The sequence below is a fragment of the Schistocerca piceifrons genome, chromosome 3 (assembly GCF_021461385.2).
Source record: "Schistocerca piceifrons isolate TAMUIC-IGC-003096 chromosome 3, iqSchPice1.1, whole genome shotgun sequence".
Classification (NCBI taxonomy): Eukaryota; Metazoa; Arthropoda; class Insecta; order Orthoptera; family Acrididae; genus Schistocerca; species Schistocerca piceifrons.
The window spans coordinates 918,145,133-918,166,410 of record NC_060140.1 but is presented as its reverse complement, the minus strand read 5'-3'; the positions used below and the strand labels follow the sequence as shown (position 1 = coordinate 918,166,410).

At 40.7% G+C, this 21,278-nt stretch overlaps 1 protein-coding gene across 1 annotated transcript in view; it reads left to right on the top strand.

The window, feature by feature from the left end:
- LOC124789215 overlaps positions 1-21,278 on the top strand; it is a 269,047-nt gene that overhangs the window by 244,446 nt on the left and 3,323 nt on the right. The window lies entirely within an intron of this gene.

Below are 21,278 nucleotides of genomic sequence, written 5' to 3'. Positions count from 1 at the left end.
ATAGTGCTCAGAGCCATTTGAACCATCATTTACGCATGTATAAAATATCCCCTCTCCTGTCACATTTCACTGGGACACTTCTCACAACATCTTTGTCTCTGACATTGACAGAAATTTTTCCCTCTAAACGGAATTTATTGTATTCGAGATGAGAATGTGTTATACCAGAGCCAAGGTATCTCCTGAGGGCCGGCAACCCATATAACACCACAGAGGACGAGGTTGTCTATGCCCAAGGTGTACCCAAAAGCACCATGGTAAACACCGGTTATTTACAGACAAGATAATGGAAACAGACATTCCGGCCACTACTTCCTCCTGAGGGAGCTCGAGTCACGGCCTGCACGAAGTACCACTACGCCGAAACCTGATTGGCTGGAGACAGCTATTTATGGGCTAGAACCAGGCCTGAAGTTCAGTTCGCGCCGGGTGCCGACCTCGTGTACTGCGACAGTTGAAGATTAGGTCTTCGTCTCGGAATTGGACTGTACTAGTGTGTGAGAGTGTTACCACGAACCTTTGTGGAAAATTAGAAGTGAACTTTTGTTTGGTTCAATTAGGAGACTTTTTTCGCTATTGTTATCTTTCGTTTGTATGTTCAGTCATCAGTCTTGTGACCTTACTTCTGTAATAGTTGTGTTTGTCAGTAAGAAAAGAATGTGATCAAGGATTCTGCAGAAAACAGATTTTAAGGAATTGATCTGTAAATCATACGACTTTAATCCCATAGAAAATGTTAGCTGATTTGATTTCAGTAGCCGGCCGAAGTGGCCGTGCGGTTAAAGGCGCTGCAGTCTGGAACCGCAAGACCGCTACGGTCGCAGGTTCGAATCCTGCCTCGGGCATGGATGTTTGTGATGTCTTTAGGTTAGTTAGGTTTAACTAGTTCTAAGTTCTAGGGGACTAATAACCTCAGAAGTTGAGTCCCATAGTGCTCAGAGCCATTTGAACCATTTTTGATTTCAGTATTTCGAGTATCACCTTTCAAGAAATGCCCCATAACTCTCCATAAGAAACTTCGTTCTGTGGTTTCGATTTCTCTTTCTACATTTACTTTTCTTTTCGCCTCCTATCCTGCGTTATATTTCCAAATCATACAGCGACTCTCCTAGAACCAACAGACCTGTTGGCTTAAGACGTCTAGGGCAGAAGTTAGCATTTATTCAGTTGTTTCGAAGGTTTTTGTCGGGTAGTCAGATAATCTCGAAGATCACCTGGCTAAAATGAATTTGTCACGAATCCTACGACTTATCGTAGAAGATAGGTTGAAGATAAGCAGCAAGCCTGCTTTTGTAGGTGTAAAGAAAGCTTTTGACAATGACGCTTGGGCAACGCTGTTTGAAATTTTGAAGAAGCGGGCATAAAATACAAAAAGTGAACTGTTATTGACAAATCGTACAGAAACCTGGCTGTAGTTATGAGAGTCGGAGGCCATTAAGGAGAAGCCGAAATTGAGAAAGGGTGAGATATGATTGTTGCCTACTGTCGCTGTTATCCAGTTTATATATAGAGCAAGCTGTAAAGGAAATCTGGAAAGGGGAAAATTTGAAGGTTTGCCGATGCCACTGCAATTCTGTCGGACACAGTAAAAGACATGGAAGAGAGGTTGAACGGATTGGGTCACGTCCTGAAAAGAGATAATCAACAGAAGTAAACGATTCTGAGGAAACTGGATCATGAGATAAGACACTAAAACTAATAGATGAGTTTTGCCTTTTGGGCAGCAAAGTAGCTGATGTGGGCTGAAGAAGGGACGATTTAAAATGCGGACTGGTAATAGCAGCAAATGTATTTCTGAAAAAGAGCAATGTGTTGACGTCTAATATAAATTAAGTGTTCGGAAGACTATGCTTTAGGCATTTGTCTGAAGCGTCGTACTCCATGGAAGTGAAAGGTGGGCAATGTTCAGACAAGAAGAGAACAGAAGCTATTGAAATGTGGTACCATAGAAGAATGCTGAAGATTAGATGGGTAGGTTGAACAAGAAATGAGGTGGGGGCGGGGGGCGGGGGGGTACTGAGTCTGCTTAGAGAAAAAAGAAATTAATTGCACAACGTGACTAAGAGAAGGGAGGCATCAAGGAAATATCAACTTAGTAGTGGAAGGAAGTGTGGTGCAGTAGAAGTTATAGAGAAGACCAAGGCTAGACCACAACAAGCGGGATGCGGAAGTTCTTTGTGAGTAAAAGAAACTACAGAAGCAACAATTGATATATTTTTGGTTTTGTGTTTTTTTTATTTTACCTTTGTTGATGAAACTGCTTTTTCTAGCGCTATGTGGTTAACTGTTTTGTTTATTTTCACTCCAACACCCTTCTTTTCACATTACAAATCAACGATTTTCAACTAAAACCTGAATTAAGCACTAACAATTTCAGTTTTGTTTCAATTACTGCTTGCTTCTAATTAACAGACTAGGATAACTATGTATAACAAAAATGTTCCGTAGGTTACTGACGCTTTCTATAGCCTTACTCAATTTCTAGACGGTTCAACGCTTCCAGTTTTTAGGGGAATCTATTAAGACACAGATCGCATGCGTTAAGAAAGCGATCATTACCAATTAAATCCCGACAGGTATGCAACATACCTTACATACAGGTATCGTGGGTACGACCTTAACTAACTAAAGCTACTATGAAAAGTACTGTACTCTAGGCTTACTTACAGTAAAGAGCCAAAGAAACTGATACATCTGCCTAATATCGTGTACGGCCCCTGGGAGCACGCAGAAGTGCCGCTACACGACTTGACCTGGACTCTACTAATGTCTCAATTAGTGCTGGAGGGAACTGACACCATGAATCCTGCAGGGCTCTTCATAAACCCGTAAGTGTACGACGGGGTGGAGATCTCTTCTGAACAGCACGTTGCAAGGCATCCCAGATATGCTCAATTACGTACATGTCTGGGGAGTTTGGTGGCAAGCGGAAGTGTTTAAACTCAGAAGAGTTTTCCTGAAGTCATTCTGTAGCAATTCAGGACGTGTGGGGTGTCACATTCTCCTGCTGGAATTGCCCAAGTCCGTCGAAATGCACAATGGACATGAATGGACACAGGCGATCAGACACGATGCTTACATACGTGTCACCTGCCAGCGTCGTATCTAGACGTATCAGGGATCCCATATCACTCCGACTGCACATGCGCCACATCATTACATAACCCCCACCAGCTTGAGCAGTAGGCTGCTGACATGCAGGTTCCATAGATTCATGACTTTGTCTCCTTATCCGTAAGCATCCATGAGCTCGATACAATTTGAAACGAGACTCATCAGAGCAGGCAACATGTTTCCAGGCATCAACAGCCCAATGTCAGTGTTGACGGGTCCAGCCTTGTGTAGTGCAGTCATCAAGGGTACACGAGTTGGCCTTCGGCTCCGAAAGCCCATATCGATTATGTTACGTTGAATGGTTCGCACGCTGACATTTGTTGATGGCCCAGCATTGAAATCTGCAGCAATAAGCGGAAGTGTCGCACTTCTGTCACGATTCTGTTCAGTCGTCGTTGGTCCCTTTCTTGCAGGATATTGTTTCTCTGGCCGCAGCGATGTCGGAGATTTGTTGTTTTACCGGATTCCTTATGTTCACGGTACACTCGTGAAATGGCTGTTCGGGAAAATCCTCACTTCATCGCTACCTCGGAGATGCTGTGTCCCATCGCTCGTGCCCCGACTATAACACCACATTCAAACTCACTTAAATCTTGGTACCCTGCCAGTGTAACAGCTGCGCCAGACACTTGTTGCCTTATATAAGCATTGCCGACCACAGTACCGTATCCTTCCTGTTTCCATATCTCTTTATTTGAATAGACATGCCTATACCAGTTTCTGTGGTGCTTCAGTGTATGATACTTAACAGTAGCCTACAGCAGTTTTACAACTCTAACAAGGGAACCTCCCCATCGCACCCCCCTCAGATTTAGTTATAAGTTGGCATAGTGGATAGGCCTTGAAAAACGGAGCACAGATCAATCGAGAAAACAGGAAGAAGTTGTGTGGAACTATGAAAAAAAGCAAAATATACAAACTTAATAGTCCATGCGCAAGATATACAACATCAAGGAAAGTGTGAGCTACGGAGCGCCGTGGTCCCGTGGTTAGCGTGAGCGGCTGGGGTACGAGAGGTCCTTGGTTCAAGTCCTCCCTCGAGTGTAAAGTTTACTTTTTATCTTCGCAAAGCTATGACCTGTCCGTTCGTTCATTGACGTCTCTATTCACTGTAATAAGTTTAGCGTCTGTGTTTCGCGACCGCACCGCAAAACCGTGTGATTAGTATACGAAAGGACGTGCCTCTCCAACGGGAACTCAAAACATTTGATCGCAAGGTCATAGGTCAACCGATTCCTCCACAGGAAAACACGTCTGATATATTCTATACGACACTGGTAACGGCATGTGCGTCACATGACAGGAATATGTTGTTGACCCACCCAACTTGTACACTTGGCGAATGGGTAAAAAGATTCTTCTACCTTGCCCGATTTACGTTTTCTTGTGGATGTGATAATCACTCCCAAAAAAGTGATGAAAACATAACGGACGGACAGGTAATAATAGTCTGAAAATAAAAAATTAAACTCTTCACTCGAGGGAATACTTGAACCAAGGACCTCTCATTCCGTAGCCGCTCACGCTAACCACGGGACCACTGCGCTCCTTAGCTCAGATTCTCCTTGATCTTGCCTACCTTGCGCCTGGACTACTCAGTTTGTATATTTTGCTTATTTTTTTCATAGTTCCACACAACTTCTTCCTGTTTTCTTGATTGATCTGTGTTTTGTTTTTTATGGCCTATCCACTGTGCCAACTTATAACCAAATCTGAGGGGGGTGCGATGGGGAGGTTCCCTTGTAAGTAGCAGTAACAGTGCACAGATAAACAAACTTGCAAAGAATAGACTAGCATGGAGAGATGCATCAAACAGGTCTTCAGACTGAAGACAACAATATCAAATCATTGTCATTTGAAAATTACGACTATTTCCGTTAATTGTGAGAGTTTAGCTGCCGGCCGGAGTGGCCGTGCGGTTCTAGGCGCTACAGTCTGGAACCGAGCGACCGCCGCGGTCGCAGGTTGTGTGTGCTGTCCTTAGATTAGTTACGTTTAATTAGTTCTAAGTTCTAGGCGACTGATGACCTTAGAAGTTAAGTCACTTAGTGCTCAGAGCCATTTTGAGAGTTTAGCTTGAAAGTAACTGTGTTGTATACCACTAGGAATGTTCTACAGACAAGAATTTCATGGTGAAGAAAGAATGTAACCAAGTAATCATACAACGCCATCGCAAATGGCGTATTAGTGAGTAAATAATCATCTCGAAAAACATAGTCCGGTTGTAATGTTGTTTTTTCTTTTTCACGCGCTGTCTATAAATCGCTCAAAACGAGTATAAAATATCTCTCGATTAAATGTTGTCGTCCTGTCGTCCCTCAGTGGCCAATGTCAGCTATTCCACTAGTTCTTGTGATGACGTGCCTGACGGTGCCCTTAAAAAGAATAGAATCGGAACAATTTTATGCATGAAAAGAAACTGTGTTCTCAGAGAAGCAGCAACTCTCAGTACCCGTATTTGGAGTACTGAAGTTCCATTTGCTTTGACCACGAACGAAAGTTGACATCTACTGGGAAAGAATAACAGACAGCAGACGGAGTTTATCCGTAGTGCTACAGAATTTCCTTTCCAAAAACGACAATAGATAGTGTACGCATTTACAGTGAAGGGATCTGATGAGTGGTTGCCTTCACGAATGTAATCTGCCGTATAAATCTGCAGTGTTAAAGCTTTATTTTGTTCTGTTTTGTTTTGTTAATAAGTCCTTCCCACTTCACGTATTTTAGACGCAGCTGCGGCAGCGCTCCCAGGGAACACCACTCTCGTTGACATTGACAGATCACTGCCTGTGGCATCTCTGGAAGTCTGATCAATATCAGGAAGCGTCACTGCTACAGACTGGCGTTGCTAAGAGCCATCTCTCTTACTGAAGTCTTTAAATACTTCACAAAAAAAGAGGGAAAACTCATTACCATAGTGCTAGCCTTTCGTGAAATGCTGTAGACTCTCGACCTTCTCTTCCTTGATGCGAACTTGAAGCTTCTGAATCCCTACTATCTTGAAAGTCACACGTGTAATGTACTGTAAGCTGTAGGCAGATTCGGATGAATGTCAACTGACAGATACTTCTTGCCATGTTCAGTGGATGAACTGATGGAACAACCATCATCATCATCATCGTTAAGCCTGCACAGTCGAAAAAAAAGAGGAGGGTACTTGTAATAAATCAACCGCACAAAACTCACTTAAGAAAGTCACAAATACTCTACTGACTAAAACATTCCATTGAAGTAAATTAATTGGAAGGCCCCGAACTTCGAATAGAACAGAGTAGTGTCCCGTATCTGAGAAAAGAAATTACTTCATTTGAACATGCTTATTGCACTACCGGCCATTAAAATTGCTACACCAGGAAGAAATGCAGATTATAAACAGGTATTCATCGGACAAATATATTATACTAGTACTGATAGGTGATTACATTTTCACGCCATTTGGGTGCATAGATCCTGAGAAATCAGTACCCAGAACAACCACCTCTGGACGTAATAACGGCTTTGATACGCCTGGGCATTGAGTCAAACAGAGCTTCGATGGCGTGTATAAGCACAGCTGCCCATGCAGCTTCAACACGATACCAAAGTTCATCAAGAGTAGTGACTGGCGTATTGTGACGAGCCAGTTGCTCGGCCACCATTGACCAGACGTTTTCAATTGGTGAGAGATCTGGAGAATGTGCTGGCCAGGGCAGCAATCGCACATTTTCTGTATCCAGAAAGGCCCGTACAGGACCTGCAATATGCAGTCGTTCATTATCCTGCTCAAATGTAGGGTTTCGCAGGGATCGAATGAACGGTAGAGCCTCGGGTCGTAACACATCTGAAATGTAACGTCCACTGTTCAAAGTGCCGTCAATGCGAACAAGAAGTGACCGAGACGTGTAACCAATGGCACCCCATACCATCACGCCGGTTGATACGCCAGTTTGGCGATAACCAACACACGCTTCCAAAGTGCGTTCACCGCTATGTCACCAAACACGGATGCGACCATCGTGATGCTGTAAACAGAACCTGGATTCATCCTAAAAAATGACGTTTTGCCATTCATGCACCCAGGTTCGTCGTTGAGTACACCATCGCAGGCGCTCCTGTCTCTGATGCAGCGTCAAGGGAAACCGCAGCCATGGACTTCGAGCTGATAGTCCATGCTGCTGCAAACGCCGTCGAACTGTTCGTGCAGATGGTCGTTGTCTTGCAAACGTCCCCATCTGTTGACTCAGGGATCGAGACGTGGCTGCACGATCCGTTACAGCCATGCGGATAAGATGCCTGTCATCTCGACTGCTAGTGATACGAGGCCGTTGGGATAAAGCACGGCGTTCCGTATTACCCTCCTGAACCCAACGATTCCATATTCTACTAACAGTCATTGGATCTTGACCAACGCGAGCAGCAATGTCGCGATACGATAAACCGCAATCGCGATAGGCTACAGTCCGACCTTTATCAAAGTCGGAAACGTGATGGTACGCATTTCTCCTCCTTACAGGAGGCATCACAACAACGTTTCACCAGGCAACGCCCGTCAACTGCTGTTTATGTATGAGAAATCGGTTGGAAACTTTCCTCATGTCAGCACGTTGTAGGTGTCGCCACCGGCGCCAACCTTATGTGAATGCTCTGAAAAGCTAATCATTTGCATATCACAGCATCTTCTTCCTGTCGGTTAAATTTCGCGTCTGTAGCACGTCATCTTCGTGGTGTAGCAATTTTAATGGCCAGTAGTGCAAAAGAAAAGACAAAACGTATCTAATTATTTGAAAAGAAATGCAATATTTCAGAAACATAAAGAGCTGTTGATAAAAAAAAGCCATGAACTGCCGGTTTCGAACACTTGATCATCTTAAGGTATCATAAAATTATTCACAGTAGCCTTAATGTGGCACGAAATAAAATAAAAACTATTCTGCTTCGATGACGTGAATTGTAAAATGCATTATGTGGTCGACTGAAAACTGGATTGTTATAATTATTTAATCTTCGTACACTGCCGCACACAAATTCCATAATGTGTGAGGAGTGCACGCCATGCCAGCGGATGCAACCTCTTTACAAGCTAAATAGAGCACTTCTGACGGTAAACGAGAGTAGCACGTTTGAAATCTTGGAAAATTTGTAGGTTACATATTGTCCAGTGAAGAAGTACAGTCATAAAAATAACGGGAAACTAAGACATATAGAGAAGTGTTTGCTCTACAGTTTGAAGAGGTAACGAAACAAACAGCAGAAAATTTCAGAGTTGAAAGTAATGGGGAAATCTGTATTAACATCTACGTCTTTCTTAATTCCACTCATTATAAAAAAAGTTTTTCGAAGGTTCAGTGATTATTAACATAATAAACTAGTGCACTAGGACGACAGGTTTCTGCAAAATGAAGGAAGTGCAGTACCTGTAAGCAGATGCATAAAAAATGCTATTTTCAGACATAACCATATAAAAATTTCAAGATTTATATTTTCCGATTAGTGGTAAGTCCACAAAAGGACGAACGCAGGACAAGAGAAACGGGGAAACACACACTTAGAAATCACACACAATGCTAATGTAAATTTCGGCAGCACTTGAGAATTGGATTAAATTCCTGAAACACATCGTACTACGCATGAGTAAAAGTAACTTGTGCAGTACTTTATTCTTTAAATTTTTTCTCGATGAAAGGAAAAAAGATCTAGGAAAAGCGCTAACAAATTGAATTTAAATACTGCTTGGCTTAGGTAAAGTGCATTCTGCAGTCAGAAGGATGGAACCTGTTTACGACAGTGGACAAACGTTAATTAACTACATCAATAAGTGCTGCTACTGACTATGAATAACGTATTTTATTACTGACTGCAGTGGCGCTGGATCGTGTTATTTTATTTGGCGTCACAGTATTACGTTGCCACACATGCATTATTATCATCAGACAATAGCACAGATAATTAATAAATGTTTATATCAGCAGCTCTTGGCAGTTGTGAAATATGTGTTTTTTTTTAGGTAATTATGAGCCGTGGGGCACTATCTAAATAAAATATCCTTTTACGCCCACTCGTTTTGCTAACACTTTACGACAGAAACCGCACTGCGAAAACCAGCGATATGAAGTTGCTGCTATACTGAACTTGCCTTCTGAACCACACTAAGGCTACAAAATCGAGGACTGCATCTCTCTTTGTCCTAGAATCACAAAACTAAACAGGCAGTTGCACGACGTGTAGCAATATTTGATTCGACGGAAAATTGAACCACAATAGTGAAACAGGACACACATTTACACCACGACATTGTATGTACTTGATCCCAGCACGACTATGTATGCTTCGAAACAGCCGGTGAACTGCGAACTGTGTGTTTCCTAAGGTGTGTCCGCCATAAGGCACCAAAACTGTCCAGTTTCTATTTATTGCTTGTTTTCTTTTGGTAGTCGTCCTGTTCTCCTAAAGCACAACATTATTCACGGGCTAATGCCAATGTTTCTCTTTGGTCGTGGAGAAGTTTTCATCTGTTTGAACCAGATTGCTTCAAACAGCTTGTGCAGTTCTGCGTCTATAGCAGAAAAAATTCCTTCACTTCTTAGCAGCGTTGACATTCAACAAATTTTCATTGTCATTTTTCATGCTTCACGAAGTCATTTCCGTTTTTCACTCACTCTCAAACAAAAGTTTAATCTAGCACTCTTTTCATTCAGTTTGCTAGTAGTTTTCTTACCTCCCTTTTCCTTTCATAAACAAAGCTGGGCCTATCTTGCTTTCAGCTCTTATTTCGAAATTTTCTTCTATTTGTTTGATTGCCTCTTCAAAGTTCACAGCGCATACTTTTCTATCGTTCTTAATTTCCCACTACTTTTATGATTGTACTACTTTACTTGGGTCATAAAATTATAGTCAGTATTTACATATTTTGGATTTAAAACATTTGAATCTTTTTTTCGATTGTCAAAGACACACTACAGATGTCATTAAGGGCAGATTACGCTATCTTAATTTTTACTCTCACGCTTCCGTGTATGGCTTTGATAAGTAGTTCAAAACTATGAGCAGACACAGCTATAGCACAACAGCTCCAGTCTACCTTACTCTCTTTCGTTAGCGAATGGCTTACATTGTTTCACATCCCTGAATACTCTCCTTTCCAACGCAATCTGCGAAACATTATTAACAAACGAATGGCATCCACGGATACTAAAATATCTTGCAGTGCCTATTTCGATCTCCTATTAAAAATACATTAGCGTTACTTACGTATTGACAAAACTTAGTTATCAATAAATAATAATAACTAGCTGCAATATCAGGTGTTTCCTGGGTCAGAAATGTATCGCGGTTGATGGCAGGAGGACCATTTTCCCTAATGGACAAATACAGACGTGCTGTTGTTGTGGTCTTCGGTCCAAAGACTGGTCTGATGCAGCTCTCAATACTACTATATCCTGTGCAAGCTTCTTCATCTCCCAGTACCTACTGCAACCTACATCCTTCTGAATACGTTTAGTCTATTCGTCTCTTGGTCTCCCTCTACGATTTTTACCCTCCACGCTGCCCTCCAATACTAAATTGGTGATCTCTTGATGCCTAAGAACATGTCTTACCAACCAATTCCTTCTTCTAGTCAAGCTGTGCCCCAAATTCCTCTTCTCCCCAATTCTATTCAGTGCCTCCTCATTAGTTACGTGATCTGCCCACATAATCTTCAGTATTCTTCTGTAACAGCACATTTCGAAAGCTTCTGATCTCTTCATGTCTTAACTATTTATCATCCATGTTTCACTTCCATACATGGCTACACTCCATACAAATACTTTCAGAGAAGATTTCCTGACATTTAAATTTATACTCGATGTTAAAAAATTTCTCTTCTTTAGAAACGCTTTTCTTGCCACTGCCAGTCTACATTTTATATCCTCTTTACTTCGACCATCATCAGTTAGTAAATGAGTTTTGCTAAAGTGTCTCATTCCTAATCAAATTCCCTCAGCATCACCTGATTGAATTCGACTGCATTCCATTATCCTCGTTTTGCTTTTGTTGATGTTCATCTCATATCCTCCTTTCAAGACTCTGTCCATTCCGTTCAACTGCTCTTCCAGGTCCTTTGCTGTCTCCGATACATTTACAATGTCATCGGCAAACCTCAAAGTTTTTACTTCTTCTCCGTGGATTTTAATTACTGCTCCAGATTTTTCTTTTGTTTCCTTTATTGCTTGCTCAATATATAGATTGAATAACATCGAGGATAGGCTACAACCCGGTCTCATTTCCTTCCCAACCATTGCTTCTCTTTCATGTCGCTCGATTCTTATAACTGCCATCTGGTTTATGTACAAATAGTAAATACCCTTTGGCTCTCGGTATTTTACCCCTGCCAACTTCAGAATTTGAAAGAGAGTATTTCAGTCAACATTGTCTAAAGCTTTCTCTAAGTCTACAAATGCTAGAAACGTAAATTTGCCTTTCCCTAATCTAGCTTCTAAGGTAAGTCGTAGGGTCAGTATTGCCTCACGTGTTCCAACATTTCTACGGAATCTAAAGTGATCTTCCCCAAGGTCGGCTTCTATCAGTTTTTCCATTAGTATATATAGGGTTCGTGTAAGTATTTTGCAACCATGACTTACTAAACTAATAGTTCGGTAATTTTCACACCTATCAACACCTGCTTTCTTTGGAATTGGAATTATTATAATCTTCTTGAAGTCTGAGGGTATTTCGCCTGTCTCATACATCTTGCTTGTCAGGGCTGGCTCTCCCAAGGCTATCAGTAGTTCTAATGGAATGTTGTCTACTCCGGGGGCCTTGTTTCGACTTAGGTCTTTTAGCGCTCTGTCAAACTCTTCATGCAGTATCATGTCTCCCATTTCATCTTCATCTACGTCCTATTCCATTTCCATGATATTGTCCTCAAGTACATCGCCCTTGTATAGACCCTCTATATACTCCTTCCACCTTTCTGCTTTCCATTCTTTGCTTTAAACTCGTTTTCCATCTGAGCTCTTGATATTCATACAAGTGGTTCTCTTTTCTGCAAAGGTCTCTTTGATTTTCCTGTAGGCAGTATCTGTCTTAACCCTAGTGGTATATGCCTCTACATTCTTACATTTGTCCTCTAGCCATCCCTGCTTAGCCATTTTGCACTTCCTGTCGTTCTCTTTTTTCCTTTCATCAATTAAATTCAGTATCTCTTCTGCAACCCAAGGATTTCTACTAGTCCTCGTCTTTTTACCTACTTGATCCTCTGCTGCTTCACTATTTCATCTCTCAAAGCTACCCATTCTTCTTCTATTGTATTTCTTTCTCCGTTCTTGTCAATCGTTCCCCAATGTTCTGTCTGAAAACTCTCTACAACCTCTGGTTCTTTCACTTTATAGGGCCCATCTCTATAAGTTCCCACCTTCTTGCAGTTTCTTCAGTTTTAATCTACAATACAGTTCCACGTATACAGTGTACGTTTAATGGAACACAGACTTATGTTCCATTAAACGTACGATGTATATAGTGTATACTAAATTTATTAAAGAACATTGCGATAAAATATTATTTAAATAAAACAGGTCAGATTCGAAAGTTACGTAATTTAACACCAAGTTTAATTTTTATTGTATGTACATATTTATATTTTCATTTTTTCACGACACTTACTTATGCGCTATATTTGTAGTTTTATGTTCAGAATATATATGAATAAACTGTGAGGTGATCCAATTAGTGAGTACGTGATGTACAATTGGCTGTGTGAAAAGCATGGTTCCTTTAAGTTAACACCACAAATCGGAATGTTTGACCCTTTGCTTCGTTGACTGCCCTGCCGTAAGCCAACTTTACTGGAATTTGCAATCGGCTGGAACTGAAGGGCAGTCCAGATGATATTAAAGGTATTCGCGAAAATGACTGGCGAACTAACCTTCAATTTGAGCCAGTGTAACGGCATTCCTAGAACATTCAACGAATTTTAAAAAATCCAGTAGGAAAATAAAATTAACAGTTCGGTTTCCATCGGTCATGGTATCGATCGACATGTCAATTTTCTTTTCCTACGGAATCATCTCTTTGTCGGCTTGTTGATGTCGTTGACAATTTCGTTTTTCGTCGCTAGAATAACCACCTTCAATTGCTATAATTTTGACTATATACGGGTGTACTCTGTTTATAAGTTGTTCAAGTGTTTCAACGATGTTTCACAATCATTTGTCAGAATGATTTGGTCAGAATTTTTGTCTATTGGATAGTTCCGTTCTCTCATTTGTAAAACGTTTTCGGAAAAATTTTGCTCTTTCGGCTCCCAACATTGGTATTCTCATATTTGTTGCTAAACAGATTATTTTTGTGTATTGCCAGACGAACGGCTTTTTAAGCAGGCGTTTATTTCATCCGCTGGCGTCCGTTTCGGAATAACAGACAGCATTTGACGAAACTCTCCTGAAAGTATTAGTAATATACCATCCATTAAAACGCGTTATCTCGTAAGTCCCGGAGTGTTCTATTCAGTGTTTCCAGAGACTTTCTGTGGGCCGTTGTGCTTTCGTCCCTTATGACTGGCTTGCACTGTTTCGATATGTGGCCACGTAATGACCATTTTGTTATGTCATATACCGGAAGTTCACGTTCATCTAGATTTGAAGGTAATTTTAAAGCTGTTACGAGGTGTGATCAAAAAGTAGCAGGATTTTTTTAATTTTGCGGGCTTTGTACATTTGATTTATAAAGCATTTTTTTATCTTGTTGGTACACATGATTCTGATGTATGTTTGCATTTTTGGCTGTTTTAAATACTTAATTTATTCTTGACAGTCGAAGAAGTTATACGTGTTTTCGAGTGCTCTGCGAATTTTTACTTACGAAACAGGTGAATCAAAGAATTTGCATTACATGTTGACTGTGGCTTTTGGAGAATTTGCTATAAGTAAGACAAGAGTTTACGAGTGTTATGAACGTTTCAAAGAGCGTCGAGAAGACGTTGAAGACGAGCACCGGTACACCCTAACTCATTGATTACTGATGATAATCTGAAAGAATTAAAGAAAATGGTTCTGGAAAATCCCTCAGTCACTATCAGAGATGTTGCTGATGAACTCAGCATAACCTTTGGCTCATGTTTTCGGATGTTTTGTGCATGAAACATATAGCAGCAAAGTTTGTTCCGAAGTTGCTGAATTTCGGCCAAAAATGACGTCATGTGGACATCACTCAGGAATTGTTGAATGAAGACGAGAACGATCCAGAACTTCAATAGGAGGTTATAACGGGTGACGGAACGTGGTTATGATGTCGAAACCAATGCCCAATCGTCCCAATGGAAACTGCCTGAAGAGCCAAGACCGAAGAAAATTCGACAAGTTCGATCACATGTGAAGGCTCTTATCACTGTTTTCGTCGATTACAATGGGATAATGCAACAGAAGTTCCGCCTTGTGGTCGCACGGGCAATAAGGAATACTACCTGGAGGTTATGCGCCGTTTGCGTGAAGCAATCTGAAGAAAACTACCAGAACTGTGACAAGACCACTTGTGGAAATTACGTCACGATAATGCTCCCTCTCTTATCTCAATACTAGTTCGTGATTTTTTTGACTAAATAAAGTCATTATGTATCTCAGCCAACGTACTAGCAGGACATGGCCCCCTGCAACTTCTTTCTGTTCGATGCTGAAGAGAACCGTAAAAGGACGAGCTTTACCACCATGATGAGTGAAAAATAGAATTGCTAAAGGAGCCGAACAGCACAACGAAAAGTGAGTTCCAGAAGTGCTTCCAAGATTGGCAAAAGCGCTGGCACAAGTGTATTATATCTGAGAGGCATTACTCTGAACGGAACAAAGTCGATGTTGATGAATAAATAATGATACTTTAAGAAAAACAATGGGTAGTGTCTTGAAAGGAGGATATAAGATGAACATCAACAATAGCAAAACGAGGATAATGGAATGTAGTCGAATTAAGTCGGGTGATGCTGAGGGTATTAGATTAGGAAATGAGACACTTAAAGTAGTAAAGGAGTTTTGCTAGTTGGGGAGCAAAATAACTGATGATGGTCAAAGTAGAGAGGATATAAAATGTAGACTGGCAATGGCAAGGAAACCGTTTCTGAAGAAGAGAAATTTGTTAACATCGAGTATAGATTTAAGTGTCAGGAAGTCGTTTCTGAAAGTATTTGTATGGAGTGTAGCCATGTATGGAAGTGAAACATGGACGATAAATAATTTAGACAAGAAGAGAATAGAAGCTTTCGAAATGTGGTGCTACAGAAGAATGCTGAAGATTAGATGGGTAGATCACATAACTAATGAGGAGGTGTTACAGAGGATTGGGGAGAAGAGACGTTTGTGGCACAACTTGACTAGAAGAAGGGATCGGTTGGTAGGACATGTGTTGAGACCAAAAGATGAATACACTAAGCAGATTCAGAAGGATGTAGGTTGCAGTAGGTACTGGGAGATGAAGCAGCTTGCACAGGATAGAGTAGCAGGGAGAGCTGCATCAAACCAGTCTTAGGACTGAAGACCACAACAATAACAAGAAAAACAAAAATTGTTGTTAGTTTTTGATCACACCTCGTGATCGTGGTATGAGGTTAACCACTAGACCATCAGGCCCGACGCCATCAGTATCGAAGTTAGGGGATAAATTATATTGATGTAGTTTTTGTTCTTATGGTACTCATCGGTCCAAAGACCAGTCTGGTTCAGCTCTCCACTATAGTCTATACAGTGCAAGTCTCTTCATATTTTCGTAGGTAATCGCGCTGCTACGATCTGTTTGCTCAATGTCGTCAAGTAGTCACTCTCGAACTATTTTTACCCGCCTCACTTGCCCCTGTTACCAAATTAACTATTCGTTAATGGCTCTGAGTGTCTCCTATAAAAGTATCCTTCTGTTTAGCGAGCTTGAGCCACAGAGCTCTTTTCCCTAAATTCGACTCAGTTCGTTTTCATTACGGTCTCCCCATCTAATATTTAACATTCATCTGTATCACCAAATGTGGAAGGCGTCCATTCTCTTTTTGTCTGTATTATTCATCGTCCACGTTTCACTACACTCAAGATAAATACTTTAAGAGCAGACTTCCTAACACTTACGTTGGTATTTCATCTTGTTGTTGTTGTTTTTTTTTTTTTTTTCAAAAGCACGTTTCTTGCCATTGCTGCTCTGCATTCTATATATTCTTTACTTCAGCTATTGTCAATTTTCTTGCTACTCAAATAGCAAAACTCGTATACTACTCGTAGTTTAATTCCCTCATCAAATGCAATTCTGTTGCACTACACTACTTTTCCTCTAATGTCGTTTCTGTTCATTTTATAACCCTTTTCATGAAGCTATCCACTCCGTTACCATCTCCGACAAAATTCCTGTGAGATCAGTAAAGCCTAAAGCTTTTATTTCTTTTTCTTGAAATTTCATTCTTTTTCGATTCTTTTCCTTGGTTTCCTTTACTGCTTAATCAGTGTACGGAATGAGTAACATCGGGGTAGGCTACAAACCTGTCTCACTCCCTTCTCAACATCTCCATCCCTTTCATGTCCTTTAACTCTGTAACTGCTGTCTGATTTCTACACAAGTTATAGATAATCTTCCACGTATTTCATACCTGAAAAGTTTCTAGCTCAATATTACTCAAAAATCAACACCTATTTCTTTCAGGCACTGTTTATAATGTATATGTTGTACAGATTTTTTATTGATATCAGGTAATGCAGCACACTTTCTAAACAAATTAGAATTGTTTTGAATATTTTTGAACCTGCTTAGGGCTACTAAAAAATTACAAAGAAATTGATGCAATTTTCTTTCCAAAATGCTTCCTCAAATTGAGGTACCATTTAATCCAATGTTATACATTTGAAGGAGAGTAAATTTTTTTCCAGATGTGCATGACATGATGACTGAGGTACTAGACCTATTTAATTCCACCTGCTATGTGTATTACAAGGATAAAAGTTTCACGTCTTACATTTTAATTTTTATAATTTTTCCTAGTAAAAATGTTATTTTTTCTATAATTTAGTTGATTCTGCAATAAAGCGTAGGTCTATTACATAAGTATGGACTATTGCAAGTTACAGAAAAAAATTAGAGCAGTGCTTTATAAGCTTTAGGAAATATTTGTACCTGAATTCTGAAAAATACAACTTGCGGGAAATTGCGAATGAAGATATGAGTCCAATTAAACTGTCCTTCAAAACAGTCCTGAGGCATAGTCTTTGCCCTGCATCATTTCTTCATCTTCAACCTTTCTCTTGGCATTCCTTTTAACACTTCTTGCTTCTTTGCTAACTTGAAGAGCGAATCTTTTAGCTTCATGCACCCATTCTCTGTCACACGCAAGCAATTGATCTTCCATATTAGAGCTACATTTTATGCCTAAATTTCTCAGTACTTATAACCTTCCTATCACTCCATCATTGAAGCATATCACTGCATCTAGTACACCAACTTTTAATGTATTTAGTCCTACAAAAACATTCTTGGGTAATCTTTCCCATATGCAATGGCTGAAACTTTCATTTGTATTCTGAGTGCCCCCGTGAAGACATTTACTAAGCAAAACAGGGTCACTCAGGTCTCTAAAAATTGGTTTTATTTCATTCATAACAGGCTCAGGAAGAGAATGCTTATGATGGTATATTTGATCACTTTCTTTTGCTTTTTGGTAACCACACCAAGAATCTTCTCCTTTAGGGCAAAGTCCGTGAACAGGGTGGTCATCTGTGGACAACTTATGAAAGCAGGTGGTCCATACAGCTTTTCTCATTGCTGTAACTTTATTCAGAGGTGCAGTTCGCCTAATGGCCAGTTCATACTAACTCTGAAGAAGGTATATTTCAATTTCTGTCAACCTGCCTCGGCCAGACACAGATTTTCCATCAGATAGCAACTTTCATTTCATTTCTCTTCGTAGCTTCCTCAATCTAGCACCCATACTCTTTTGCACATGTCCTCAACACTCCAGGTTTGTTACCAAGGTATCAACTCATTAAGTTTGTTGCAAGCTTTAGAGTCCCCATCGCCTAGGTACTTCGTATATCTAACGTTATAAACGGACACCGACCTCTGAAATATTTGTAGAGCTCCATCACACTCCATATCTCCACTGTAACCATCATATTTCTTCTTCAATATGTCCTTTAGTGTTACCATGGTGGGTGTGGCAGTACTGAGATAAGCACTCAACCTCAACAACTTCTCCATTCTCCAGAGAAGTAGCACTTACAACACCATTCAAGGAACGATGTCCTCGACGTTGCCATGTCCCATCAAGTGCAACAGCAATGTCCCTGGTTCCACTAATATTTACAGTTTCTTCTACTGCACGTTTCATAGATGCTTTAGACACAACCGTCAAGGCACCTAAAAGTATTTTTATGTACTTGCTGAACCTACTGGGAGGAGGAGGAAGGTCCATCAAACCACAAAACCTTTCGGAAGCCTTTTCTCCTTTTTCTATTGCACGCATTGTATACACTAACTTCAAATTCAGATCATATGAATTATGCACAATGTCCGAAGTCATTTTCGAGGTAGATTTATTCCAGGATCTACACAGAACAACTAATTTTGATGCTAAACCCTTCCTGCTACTTTGCTGTTCAGTTATTTCCAGGCAGCCTACACCATCACATTGTTGACACTTCGCCACTTCCTTTATCAAAGAAGATAAGATGCCCACATCAACAACAACAAATCCACTGCAAACAGAGTCATTGGTAACACAAAAATTTGAATAACCAGGAGGCGTGTCATGTGGGAGTTTCTACCCTGGAGAACTCATACACAGGTTCAGATAACTTACGGGTTTGCTGCCGGGTGACGTCGTCAACCATCGCCGATATTTCGACAGGATCACACCCTGCCATTCTCAAGGCACAAATCCAAGGAGGAAGCAATGTGCAAGGGAATTTAATACCTCGGTTCACAGAGGAGAAACAGGGAAGATACCACATACAGAACAAGTAACCGTGGAGTAACACACAACCAAAGATAACCAACATCAGAAATATCAATAGTGACTATTAATCAACAGGTGAGGTACACTAATTCTGTCCCTCTGTTTTTTGATGAGAGACAGAGCCGAATTCCATGCAGCATTTAAACAAAATCCACCATCTCTGTTTATGAGGTTGCTTGATAGTTTGATTTCAACAGCTTCCTTAATAACACCATCCCACTAGCTGGACGTGCAAGCCAGAATCTCCGTGTTGTTGTGTTCCATAGGATGACCGGTGTCAAGGCAATGTTCTGCAATAGCGGATTTGCTCGTCTGTTGTAAGCGTGTGTGACGCTTATGTTCAATACACTGGTCTTCCACAGTCCTGATTGTCTGACCAATATATGACATGCCACAACTGCAAGGAATACGATAGACACCAGCCTTACGCAAACCAAGATCATCTTTTACGGACGCCAACAAGGCATTAATCTTAGAAGGTGGTCGAAAAACACATTTCACAGCACATTTCCGTAAAATACGGCCAATCCTGTTGGAAATGCTTCCTGCGTAAGGCAAAAAGGCCGTACACTTCGTTGCTATCGTCACTCACCCGTTGCACGGAAGGCTGATGGCGCAATGCACGTTTGATCTGCCTCTCACTATAACCATTCTGGCGAAAGGTGACTTCGAGATGTAATAGCTCAGCTGCCAAACTTTCAGGGTCTGAGATAAGGTGGGCTCTGTGAACCAAGGTACTAAGTACTCCTTCATGCTAAACTGGATGGTGACAACTATCAGCTCGCAGATACAAGTCAGTGTGAGTAGGCTTCCTATAAACAGAATGTCCCAACGTAGCATCAGTCTTCATTCTGACCAACACATCGGCGGTGGTCGACGACGTCACCCGGCAGCAAACCCGTAAGTTATTTGAACATTCAATTAGCCGGTGAGAGTTAAGGTTTCACATACACAGGTTACTTTCAACAGAGTGGCTTGCTTCATAAGTACCCTGTATCCTTAAGTAATTTCAAAGGTTATATTCCAGCCGACATGGTCAAAAGCTGTAAACATAGTTTTCCCTTTCGTCAGTATTTATTCTAAACCAAGTTTTAGGGCCTGAATGGTCTCGTGTGTTCCTACATTTCCCCAGAACCCAACTTATCCTCACACAGGTCAGCTTCTATCAGCCTTAGCACTCTTCTGTAAATAAATCTTGTCAGTGATTTGTAGTTAGAGGGTTCTGTAACATACACACCTATCAGTACCTGTCCTCCTTGGAAACTGTTGGAATTATTACATTCTTCTTGAAGTCCGAGGGTATTTTGAATGTCTCAAATATCTTGAATACTACGTGGAATGTCATTGTCATGGTGCACTCTTCCAATGATCTCGATAATTCTGATGGAATTTCATCTTCATCAGGTACTGACTTAGTCTTTCAGTGCTCTTTCAAAGTCTTCTTCCAGTGACATGTCTCTAATGTCTCTGCATCTACTCGCTCATCCTTTTTGGTCATCAACTTTGTTCTGCTCTAGCTGTTACCCTCAGCTGCACTTACACATTAGTTATCTTGTTATGATGAGTGATCGTAAGTTATTGTATGTGCAATAATGTCAGTTGCCCTCATTTATCAGCTTCTTTAGGCAAGCATCGTGGTGTGTAACCCCCGCCCGTTCCCCTAGTTGTCTCAGTGCAATGCATGTACATGGGAGTAGTGCGCATTTTTACATCTTGATGTTGATGGAGCTATGCTTTACACAATGTATATATTATGCACATATGCGACACATGTAAGAAAGGACACATGAAAAAAAAGGTATTGCATTCCCTGGTTAACCATCTTAGGAGTATTTTCTTTTTCTTTATTTTCTAGAGTAGTCAATATTCTCCCTCAGGATTGAAGCAATCCCCATAACAAATTTAATCGAAATCGGTTTAGCACTTTAAATTTGAAAATGTAACAGGCTGAGTTAATTTTGCATTGATAAATTTTAAAATACTGTATCTTTGATTTCGTGATTGAGTTTTGATGAAATGAAGCCTAATGTTGCTCCAGGCTACGCCTAAATTACCTATGAAAATGCCACGAAAATTTGTCTAGTAGTTTTGGAGATTAATGTGTTCAAACAGACCCTATTTTTACCGTTACCCGATTTTGATAAAATAAGGCCTGTACGTTGCAAACGCTGCCTGTGAAAACCCCACGAAAATTTGTCTAGCGCTTTTGGAGATTAGCGTGTTCAAATAGACAGACAGGACA